General features: G+C 40.6%; 1 protein-coding gene across 2 annotated transcripts in view; it reads left to right on the forward strand.

Annotated features, from left to right (window-relative positions):
- Nucleotides 1–12,647, forward strand: part of DIAPH3 (diaphanous related formin 3) — a 326,528-nt gene that overhangs the window by 97,084 nt on the left and 216,797 nt on the right. The window lies entirely within an intron of this gene.

Consider the following 12,647-nt stretch of genomic DNA (forward strand, 5'->3'; position numbering starts at 1 on the left):
GTAGAAAAGAGTCAATTTTTCAGGAGATGTTATGAAAAGTTTTAGAAAAACTTTTGTTCTACAAGGGGTGCTGTGAGTTGTATTTGGAATAAGCTTTGTCAGATAGTTAAGGGGCAGTGGTGAAGAGTTTGTTACAGCACTTCTAAATAACTACACACAGAGTATTAATATTAGCTTGATTCTAATTTAACGTTTTTTTGCTTTGCAACAGAGCTGGAGTGTTATTATTAAGTGATTGCTTCTTGCCTTCTTCACACAGAGACTATTTGTTGCTTCCTGTGAGCTTCAAAAGAGATTGAATGCTTTCCTTTTTTTCTCAGTAAAGTGCTTGAAGGAGTAGTTCTTGTAGTTCACATTTACCTTTTTATTTCAAACAAGTTATTATTTTTTTGATAGTTGTCCTTTTTTTACCCAGAATGCAGCATTAATATTCAGTCAGCTAGCGTTTGATGAAAATATTCAGGCTAACAAGAGCACTCCACTCCTGTTTTACAGTGCCGTGGTAGGAAGCCTTCAAGCACTTGGTGTTTTAGAAGCAGCAAGACTGTTCCTTTATCGATTTCTAGTAAAAAATGTTTTTACAATGTGAATAAGAAAAGTCTTAGAAGAGATAGGTAGTATTTTCATCTATCTGGAGAGGGAAGAAAAGGAAAGTAAAATCCTTAGTTTCATAAGATCTAAACAGAATGGAAAAACAGGTTTGGAACTTAAAGTACAAGTTAAAGGAGGTCGTCATCACAGTGCTCCTGCTCAGACTACTAATTTTGTTTGTTTAATGGAAAATATTGCACTTGCAGCCCGCAAAGCCAATCAGATCCTGGGCTGCATCAGGAGAAGTGTGGCCAGCAGGTCGAGGGAGGTAATCCTCCCTCTCTACTCAGCCCTGGTGAGACCCCACCTGGAGTACTGTGTCCAGTTCTGGAGCCCCTATTACAAGAGAGATATGGATGTGCTGGAAGGTGTCCAGAGAAGGGCCACAAGGATGATCAGAGGGCTGGAGCACCTCTCCTATGAGGACAGACTGAAGGAGTTGGGGCTGTTCAGTCTGGAGAAGAGAAGGCTCTGAGGTGACCTCATTGTGGCCTTCCAGTATGTGAAGGGGGCCTACAGGAAGGCTGGGGAAGGACTTCTCAGGATCTCAGGTAGTGATAGGAGTAGGGGGAATGGAATGAACCTGGAGGTGGGGAGATTGAGGCTAGATGTGAAGAGGAAGTTCTTCACCATGAGAGTGGTGAAACCCTGGAATGGGTTGTCCAGGGAGGTGGTCGAGGCCCCGTCCCTGGAGGTGTTTAAGAGCAGGCTGGATGAGGCTCTGTCCAGCCTGATCTAGTGTGGGGTGTCTGTGCCCATGGCAGGGGTGTTGGAACTAGATGATCCTTGTGGTCCCTTCCAACCCTGAATGATACTATGATACTTTAAGAACTTTTGTTTCTCCTTATACCAGAAAGGATTTTTCAACTGTTAATTAGCCAGTGTTTGTATCACTTGCCCAGATATAAAACTCTGTACGTCTACTACTGTAGCAGTTAGGGCCAGGTGCTCCCTGCTGTGCCCACATGAGAAACACCTCCTGTGTCCCAAAAGTGTCCAGCCCGGGGGGTGGACACAGGAAGTGGTATTTCATCCCATAATGCCCTGCTCCCCTATAAGACATCAGCGGGGATCCTGCACTTCCTCTTTTCTTCCCTTGCTGCTACCTGGTAATGGGGGGAGCTGTCTCCTGGCCTTTTGGGCCTGGGTAGGCCCAAGGCCCAGGGGGAAGGATAGTCTTAGATCTGTCCAGCTGAGATTAGCCTAACAGTGTTGGAGGTGGGGGGATTGAAGAAAGAGCCTGGGGGGTTTTGGGTGTACCCTCAGGTGGGGATGGGATGTGTCTTAGTGTGCTTTGGGATCTCTTTTGTCACTGTGCTTGTGCCCTCTGTAAAACATTCACTGCTTTCCATTTGGCCAGCAGGAGCAGGGAAGTCATTGTGCCCCTGTACTCTGCACTGGTTAGGCTGCGCCTTGAGTCCTGTGTCCAGTTCTGGGCCCCTCAGTTTAAGAAGGACATCGAGACACTTGAACGTGTCCAGAGAAGGGTAACAAGGCTGGTGAGAGGCCTTGAGCACAAGCCCTATGAGGAGAGGCTGAGGGAGCTGGGATTGTTTAGCCTGGAGAAGAGGAGGCTCAGGGGTGACCTCATTGCCCTCTACAACTACCTGAAAGGTGGTTGTAGCCAGGAAGGGGTTGGTCTCCCAGGCAACCAGCACCAGAACAAGGGGACACAGTCTCAAGCTGCGCCAGGGGATGTTTAGACTCGAGGTGAGGAGAAAGTTCTTCACCGAGCGAGTCATTCATCATTGGAACGGGCTGCCCGGGGAGGTGGTTGAGTCACCATCCCTGGAGGCGTTCAAGAAGAGATTGGACGTGGCACTTGGTGCCATGGTCTATTCATGAGGTCTGTGTTGATAGGTTGGACTCGATGATCCTCGAGGTCTCTTCCAACCTTAGTTATACTGTGATACTGTGATACTGTGGTTTAAACTTTCCACCACTTTTTGCAATCCGTTTGTCTGAGTTTCAGTTTGCCTGTGGTGGGGAGGGGCTCGGCCTCAGCCCATCACAACTACAAACCTGGCTTCATGGGTTTTACCTCTTTGCTTTTGTTACATGTTTATGCAATAAGAGCTTTTGATGAATTTCTAGTTTAATGTTTCAAGCATTTCTGTCTTACTAGAGGTAACATCTTTGAGTGCAATAAAATCTTCATTACAGCAGTGCTTTTATTGTAGGCTTATTTTGCATTATAAACTGAGAAAGGAAATACTTAACAAACCTTATGTGCTGGACCTTCAAAGTCTTAGCATGTAAATTTCCATGAGCGCTACTTTTCATCCTTTAGAAAATCTGCCATTTAGTTCCTCAGTGAATTGTGTGATTCAGAGAAAATTCATTTCCAGGACAATTCACTTTTAAAAGTAAATTAACAAACGACCCTACAAAACCAAAGGTGAAGATTGTTTTAGTGGAGCAGTTACTTAGAATTAGGTAGCCCTTAGACAGAACTTGGGTAGACGTTGGTGTGCCACATAGATTATAGCAGTGTATTTGGCAGAGCCTTTGGTTCAAGTTAGCATTTCATCTGGTTCTGATGGAACAATAGTTGATTTCATTCATATACAAAACATGATTATAGACATTTTCTTATCCACTAAGTGTACGCATTCCTCTTTATGTACTAGATGCATGTGAATCACAGTATATCACAGTATCACAGTATAACTTAGGTTGGAAAGGACCTCGAGGATCATCGAGTCCAACCTGTCAACACAGACCTCATGACTAGACCATGGCACCAAGTGCCACGTCCAATCTCCTCTTGCACGCCTCCAGGGACAATGACTCAACCACCTCCCTGGGCAACCCATTCCAATGACAAATGACTCGCTCGGTGAAGAACTTCCTCCTCACCTCGAGTCTAAACCTCCCCTGGCGCAGCTTGAGACCTGACCTTACCTCATCTGTAACTTTTCTTCATCGAAGTGTCATCTTGTTTGAAAAACAATAAATTGATTACTTCATGTGAACATTTGAGAAACAAACTTCCATTGTAGGCTGCTGTTCTCCCCTCTAGGATCTCTACATGATAAATTTCTCAGTGTTGCTTCATTCTAAACAAATATCTCTGCCTGGTAGTTTCCTGTCAAAATACTAAACAAGGCTCTTTCAATACCTTTTATCAAACAAGCATCACCATAAACATTTAAATGTATAGTTTATAAATATTCTGTAGGTGGGGTGCCCCCCATTAATAGAAGTCAGGTTCTGAAGGCCATGTAAGAATGGAGAGAACTTAATTAATCCAAAATGGCAGTATTTTGGGGGTTTTAAATTGGAATTCTAACAAAATATCGTTTACACAAGATATAACCTAGTTCATCATCCTGTAAACTTTCCTAATAGACAGGATGCCTTTGCTTGATTTATTATTGTTGTTATTATTAACTATTCTCTCTCACAGGAGTGAAATATTTATAGTGAAACAGTAAGAGTGTTTTCAGTTCCATTCTTCTTCTGGATCAGTGTGATTCTGTCTCTTAATGTAAATTAAGAGAAAGGCCAATGCGTTCTGTAGCTTCTAACAACTTTATATTTCTGTTTTATGGCTTTACCACCCCACTCTTCCTATTTTTATGAGTTAGTGGGGCTCTACTTAGTCTTGAGAAGGGAAGACTGAGAGGGGATCTCATCAATGTATATAAATATCTGAGGGGTGGCTGTCAAGTGGCAGGGGCCAAGCTCTTTTCGGTGGTGCACAGTAATATGTTAAGGAACAATGGGTTCAAGCTTGAACATGAGGAGAAACTTCTTTACAGTGAGGGTGATGGAGCACTGGAACAGGCTGCCCAGAATGGTTGTGGAGTTTCCTTCTCCTGCATACCTGGATGCATTCCTGTGTGGACTACCATAGGTGATCCTGCTTTAGCAGGTAGGGTTGGACCTGATGATCTCTTGAGGTCCCTTCCAACCTCTAATGTACTGTACTGCAGTTTTTACCTCACAAGGTAGTTCTTTTACAACGTTACTCACCTCTAACAGCACCTGAGTAATGAAACTTAGAAGCTTTATCTGCTCTTTTACTCAGCTTAACAGTTTTAAAGACTAAATGTTTGCTGCTGTGCGGTCTGTCTTGCCCTTCCATATAGAAATGCCTCTTACTAAAACTGTAAATGTTTATGTTTAGCTGGCAAGGGTGACATGCTAGAAAGAGCCTACTGATGGTGACTGCTTATCTTTGCAGTTCCTTGTTTGTGTGGTGCAAAGCCTTGTGGCACATACATTTGACTGCAATATATTTTATACACATGCATCAGAATGTTGAGGGGGTTTGTTGCTAGCATTTCAATGTAAGACCACAACCTATTGAGTCATCTATTTGAAACACGGAGAAGATGGAAAAAGCAACTAAAGGATCTATGAGATTGTCTGAATGGAAGTTGCTACCAAAGCTGAAAAAATGGAGGGTAGATGTAACTGGAAGGGATAAAGAAAAGTTTGGATTCGAGGCTTAGTTGCACATTGCATGAAAAATCTTGGCACATGGAGTTCAACAGATCTATAGTGCTACCGTAAAATGAAACAAACCTGGCTGTATATAACTAAAGGCAAACTGGGTTGGCTCATTCTAACTGCAGAAAGCCAAGAGAGGAAGTTTATTGTCAGTAGTAATTTAGTAGAATGAACAAAATAGTTTCCTTTTACTGCTCTATAGAGGAGACACAGTAATGATAAATGGAGGATTGGACTTGGTAAAACTTGAAAAAGGGGAAGATAGTATTAGAATAGAATAGAATAGAATAGAATAGAATAGAATAGAATAGAATAGAATAGAGTAGAATAGAGTAGAATAGAATAGAATAGAATAGAATAGAATAGAATAGAATAGAATAGAATAGAATAGAATAGAATAGAATAGAATAGACCAGGTTGGAAAAGACCTTCAAGATCATCACATCCAACCCATCAACCAATCCAACCCACCTAAACAACTAAACCATGGCACCAAGCACCCCATCAAGTCTCCTCCTGAAACACCTCCAATGATGGTGACTCCACCACCTCCCCAGGCAGCCCATTCCAATGTCCAATCACTCTCTCTGTATAGAACTTCTTCTTAACTTCCAACCTAAACCTCCCCTGGTGCGGCCTGAGACTGTGGCCTCTTGTTCTGGTACTGGCTGCCTAGGAGAAGAGACCAACCTCCACCTGTCTACAACCTCCCTTCAGGTAGTTGTAGAGAGCAATAAGGTCTCCCCTGAGTCTCCTTCTCTCCAGGCTAAGCAACCCCAGCTCCCTAAGCCTCTCCTCATAGGTCTTGTGTTCCAAACCTCTCACCAACTTTGTTGCCCTTCTCTGGACTTGCTCCAGCAAGTCAACAGCCTTCCTAAACTGAGGGGCCCAGAACTGGACACAGTACTCGAGGTGCAGCCTAAGCAGTGCAGTGTACAGGGGCAGAATGACCTCCCTGCTCCTGCTGGCCACACTGTTCCTGATGAAGGCCAGGATGCCATTGGCCCTCTTGGCTGCCTGGGCACACTGCAGGCTCATGTTCAGCCTACCATTAATTTGCTGCTATCAGTTAACTGTCAGAATTCACCTGGGAGTCTTCTGTATTTGGCAAAATAATGGAAGTGGTAGTGAGCAAGTAGGGAGAAATGGTGAGTCAGGTTGTGCTTTGCTGATATATGCTTTCTAAGAAACACAGAGGATCTGAACCATTTGAACATCCTTCTTTGTTGTTGTTGTTGTTGTTTAAAATATGAAACATCTTGATGCACCGGAAGCAGACAGTTCTGACTTTAGAATTAGTGTTGCTGAGAGAATTTGGGAGTATGGACTAACACTGAAGTTATGAAGCATGTTTGGGACTAAATAAAAACTTTCCTGGAACAGCAGTGTTTCTTCTGGACTACGGATCTTACTCTTGGTACCGCTGAGACTCCAGTGTTTGAAGATGAGGCTTATTCTTTGATCACCAGTTGGGTTCTTCAGTTCACTCTGGGAAATACTTCTAGTCAGTCTTCAGGGGGTGTGAAACAAGTCAAAGTAAAAACAAAGTATAGTACTGCTGCAAGATCCACATTTACTTGTAATGATGCTTCCAGTAGTTTTGTATTTAAGGTCAGTTGGAATTAATATTTTGTTAGTGTTTACAAGTAGAACTAATAAATGATTTTGATACAGATGAGATTAGACTAATTGCTCAGAAGTCAGTGAGGTCTAGGACCTAGGTAGCCAACTGTTGGGCATGGGTGAATGTAATGGGAAGTGAGGAATAAAATGCTGTTCTACAGAATTTAGAGATGCTAATATAATTGATATGGAAAGGGCTAAAACTGATACAAAGCAGAGTTATTTTTTCCTTTCTTTCTCCAGCATTTACATATTTGAGGCTAATACAAATATGTGTGACCAGACAGTAAAGAAATACTACTATTATTGTTGCTGTATTATAGCCATATATATATATGTGTATAATACATTTATGTACATTAATAATTGTGCCCTTTCAGTATCTGAAGGGGGCCTACAAGAAGGCTGGGGAGGGACTTCTCAGGATCACAAGGATCATCTAGTTCCAACCCCCCTGCCATGGGCAGGGACAACCCACACTAGATCACCTGGTCTTAAACATCTCCAGGGACAGGGCCTCGACCACCTCCCTGGACAACCCATTCCAGGGTTTCACCACTCTCATGGTGAAGAACCTCCTCCTCACATCTAGCCTGAATCTCCCCCCTCCTGCTTCATTCCATTCCCCCTAATCCTATCACTACCTGAGATCCTGAGAAGTCCTTCCCCAGCCCTCCTGTAGGCCCCCTTCAGATACTGGAAGGCCACAATGAGGTCACCTCGGAGCCTTCTCTTCTGCAAACTGAACAGCCCCAACTTCTGCAGTCTGTCCTCATAGGAGAGGTGCTCCAGCCCTCTGATCATCCTTGTTGCCCTTCTCTGGACACGTTCCATCACCTCCACATCCCTCTTGGAATAGGGGCTCCAGAACTGGACACAGTACTCCAGGTGGGGTCTCAGCAGAGCTGAGTAGAGGGGGAGGATCACCTCCCTCGACCTGCTAGCCACACTTCTCCTGATGCAGCCCAGGATCTGATTGGCTTTGCAGGCTGCAAGTGCACACTGAGAGCTCATGTTGAGCTTTTTGTCTACCAGCACCCCCAAGTCTCTCTCCTCAGGGCTGCTTTCCAGCCAGTTCCTGCCCAGCCTGTATTTGTGCCTGGGATATGTGAGGCACATCAGCATTTTAGTGAGATCAAATGCTGCAGCTCTCTCCACTTGCTTTTTAATACAACCTTCTGAAGTGCTGTATCTTAAAGCTTCTTTGTACTGGATGCTTTTTCGGTTTAAATCTCTTCTCCCTTTATGATTGGCTGATCACTTCATTCCTTAATGTACCACAAGAGTGTGTCATAGTACAGTAAATGATCTGTATAACTGAATATCTATTAGACGTTTGGTGAAAAATGAGGGGAAAAGATGTTGGAAGCAACATCTCTTGTACTTCTGTAACGATGCTAATAAAATGTGGTTCTGTAATTGGAAGATACTGAGGTAGACTTTCCACTAAAAGGCTTTTTGCCCTGCTTTTGGGAAAAGTGAGATGGTTGTTTGGATGTTCAGTGAAATCAGCAAGCTAATTCTTGTAATTCAGAACCGAGTTTCCTAGTTGAAGCCTGCTTGTGTCAGGGTGGTTTTGTTTGTTTAATTAGGGAAAGCTTTTAACAGAATATTTTTATTTAAAAGAAAGTGTTAGCTGTATATGTACAGTAGTACACTGAATAATAAATATTTGAGTGTGTTTAAATACTTCAGCTGTGAAGTAATGAATTAAGTTCTTTTATGCATCCTGTTTGTTGGCTTACAGAAGTTGGAACTATTTTGTCTTTTCTTATTAACTCTGTGTTCACTGAACAGTTTTGGTGCTGCAGTATATTAGACTTGCATTAATCAAGTAGTTTTACTGCTTTTAGTATAAACCCAAGTTTTTATACTAATTTGAGAGAAAGGATCTAAGCTAATAGTATCTTTCAATAAGTTAGAAAGGTGGACTGCTATCAGAAGCAGCACTGAGAACACTGTATGTTGCTTTTCCTTTTAAGTTGTTTTTTGTTAAATCTGAAGAGAAGAGATGTGGGTGTTTTCTGTAATTAACCATATCAACAGGTAATCAGCACCAGGACAAGAGCTGTGCCAGGGGAAGTTTAGGCTCAAGGTCAGGAGAAAGTTCTTCACAGAGAGAGTTGTTCGACATTGGAATATGCTGCCCAGGGAGGTGGTGGAGTCACCATCCCTGGAGGTGTTGAAGAGGGGATTGGACATGGCACTTAGTGCCATGGTTTAGTAGTCATGAGGTCTTGGGTGACAGGTTGGACTTGATGATCTTTGAGGTCTTTTCCAACCTTATTGATACTGTGATTCTATACTACTATGATTCTATGATTCTAACCTGAGACCCTCTCTCTGTTAACAGTCAGATATACATTGATAAATGTGCTAATATATAATCATAGAATCATTTTGGTTGGCTTAATGGCATGTTTCCCTTACACTGCTGTTGAAAAATACTGTTTTCTAGTATTTAATAAGTCTTTAATAATCAGAAGCTATATTCATCTACATACTAAGCATTGTACAGGAGTGTCCTTATATCCCAAAGAAAACAAAACAATTTGGTGCCTGAATAATCTGGTGTCTAGTGTTATGTGATGCAATTTCTTCATACTGTAGACACTTTCATGAGTATATTACAGAGAAATTTTAGCTGTTGTAGTTTGTAGCTTAACGCTTTTTCTGACAAATGAACTTGTAGCTATAGTTGCTAGATGGTACTTGCTTCTTTTTTGCTTTGTTAGTTTTCTTCTCTTTCAAGGCTTTCTTCAAGAGAAGCAGAACTGTAATAGACATTCTGCAGGGTCATTAAATAAATGATCATTGACTCATTTTGTATGTTTTTCTCAGTACTTCTTATTAGTTGTTTTTCCCCCCCCCCGTGTTTGACCTGTCCAAAATCAATAGTTAAAATGGGCACTCTGCTGAACAGCCTTGAATAATTAGCTTATTACAGGGTATATTAAAGCATATAATCTAAATGAAGGTATGCTCCATTTACCTTTACTTGCAGTCTCGTTATGGCTTCAGACTACAAGAGTTTGGTGTTTAATATGATGAGCACACGGATTCTTAACAGTATAACTCACATGCTTAGACAGTATACCCTGTAATAGTGCTGTCTTTTGCTTGACACACAATGCATTTAAGCTTCCAAAATCTCATTAAGTATCCTTAATGTCCTATTTCAACCACTGTTAATGGACTAGGCAACCTCTGAATGTGTCTAAAGTGATTTTACAATTTGATGTAAACTGTGGTGTGTTAAGTAGATGCTACCTAAACTAGAATATGTTGCTAAATGCAATTGTTTCCAGACTGAGTCTATGAACAGTGTAGGAACTCAGGCTTTTAGACTATAGAAAGCTCATAGTAGTACCTATCTTTTCTGAACTGTATAACATGCTAAATCCTCCAAGGGAAAAACCACCACCATAACAAAAACCCCCAACCCTGAGCAAAACAAGCCTACCTCCCCCAATAAGACAGCCTGCCTACTCTCTGGAATATTTAATCTTTTTCACTAGCTAATTTTCTGGCACTATTTAAAAAAGTACTTTGGAAGTGAGCTGAAAGTATTTTTTGGACATTCTATCAAATGTTAAGATAGAAGTACTTAAAATCAGTTTCTGATGTTTACGAGCTTAAACCAGCCTAAATAGTGTGAACTTACATCTAATTTTAACAACATTTGGTTATTTAAGTGGTTTTGGCAGTACTACTCAACGCATCAGGAAGAGTGAGAAGGTCAAGGTGGGACTCAGGTTTGGGTGACTGAATTACCTCCTTGTTTTCTACTGAAATTCAGTGTACTTTTCAGGTCTTGACAGTCTTGGTCATGCCAAACAGATGATACTCAGTTTGAATAGCAACTGAACACACTCAGGAAACTGAGTTAAGAGTACAGTTCTGGTGATAATGTTAGGCCCCAAAGTTGTGGCATCTCTTTGAAGTGTGAAGCATCAAATCTGGAATTCATTCTGTATTTTAGACTGTGGACATGTTCCACTTGGTTTTGAAGTACAAGCCCTTCTGGAGTGAATATCTGACTACATCTTTTGCTAAATGCTGTAATATGTTTTAATTAAAAGCAAAGTAATACGCCCAGCCCTCCTCCCCCAGTAACTGCTTAAGTAGTTATTAAAGTGCTAATTATTGTTTTTAGCTAGCAAATTATTTTAAATAGCTGAATAATCATTAAGCATGCTTAAATCCTACTATATAAATAACTGGTAAATTAAGAAGAGGTTTTTCATAGATACTAAGGCAAAGAATTTCTTTTTTTCCCCCTGAGCATCTTGTACCTATTGTGACTGACCTTTTCATGTAGATAAAATAAATTTGTCCTCTTCCTTTATTACTTTTGTCATTTTCCCTTTTAGCTTTTGTTTTCAAGTATGAGTTGTTATAGGAATTGTTTTGATTTTTGCTGCTGGATCCTATTCTGATGTCAAGACACCGTGGTTTGAGATCAGGCTGAGCGTCCTCTTCTTTTCCTTCTTATCTTCTTTCTTAATTTGATTTGGTTTTGGTGTCTGTGTAAGGTTACTATGCTGCTTGAAAGAGAACAGAAGCTCTGTTTCTCCATACAGGCACCAAAACATAATTTCAAAAAGGTAGTACTGAAATTTGGGAGAAAAAAGTCAGTCCTATAAAACCCAACCAAATAAATAAATACAGGCTTGGATGAGTGATCCATTCATTTTAAAGAACATCTCAGAAACTACTTGTTAGTGTTTGCTCAGAAGTCCTCACTCATTTGTCAGAAAGTTATATTTGATATGCAGTATATGACTGAAAGCTTATTTGTGATAGTTAATAACCTCCCATTGAAAAATATGTAAGGCTATTAATCTGTCCTTTTGAGGAGTTACAGCAGAGACTTTTCCAAGCAAGTTCGTAATCCTTAATTAACTTTCTTCTACAGAACCTCTACTATGTCGTTTATATTTACCTGTCAACAAGGCAATGCTATGGATAATACCTGGATTTATTCCTTAAGTATGGCAACTATATCCACATGACCTTGTTTGATGCTGGCTTTAGTTACAGAGCTGTGTAATGTGTTTATCCTACAAGTATTCTCTTGTGCTCTAGAGATTTGATGTTCATTAAGATTTATTACAGTTAAAAATTAGTTGATTTGTTATTTGTTGATTTCTAGCTAGTTTGAGAGATATATTAATGCTGCTTTCAGGAAGTACATATCATGGTTTGTTCAATTTTTTTCACAGAAACGACTTCAACAGATTTTTATCAAGTGTACTGTTCCCTTGTGTAACTGGGAGCTTACCTGTAATGTGATTACTCCATATGTATTAAGTTCCCTATGCCAGATCAAGGTCCTTCACAGATACTTTTCTTGGAAAACTATACATGCATGCAAATATAATCTGGGTTTTAGAGAGAAAAGATATTCACTTCTTTCTTGGACATTCAAGATTAAATCTATAAGCTGCTCATGGTACAATAGCTATGCACTTCGTGTGCTCCTATTGCAAGCTGTCTGCTTTCTCCAGTTTGTATGGTCTATACTTGCACAGTGCTAAGTAATGTAGTTTAACCATGGCAGCATATAGCTTTCTCCCAGGGAGGCAAATATGTGAAATATGACCATTCCCTTATTAGAGGAAACCAAACTCTTTATTTTTTTTTGCTTTTAAGTTTGCCTTAATCATGTTTGTATTTTTCTCTAACTGATATTTTCAATTCATATTGGGAGCTGGGGGGGGCATTTGCTGAAGCTGAATTTGTTTTATGAAACCATGTTCTGCGTGCTAGAATAAATCTCAGTACTTACATAATTATGAAGTTTGAACTATGGTAATTGTAACTTCTGTTGTTCATCTCTGTGTTCTTAATTCCAGTTTATTTTAAACCTCAGCCTCTTACTGTGAGGAGTTTATATATTCTTGTAAGAATCAAAATTATAGCATGCTATTCCTGCTACTGTTAAATTTGAAAGAAATATGTAAATATGATAG

Source organism: Melanerpes formicivorus, unplaced genomic scaffold (genome assembly GCF_026170545.1).
Source record: "Melanerpes formicivorus ecotype bairdi unplaced genomic scaffold, bMelFor1.0.p_v2 SCAF_44, whole genome shotgun sequence".
NCBI lineage: Eukaryota > Metazoa > Chordata > Aves > Piciformes > Picidae > Melanerpes > Melanerpes formicivorus.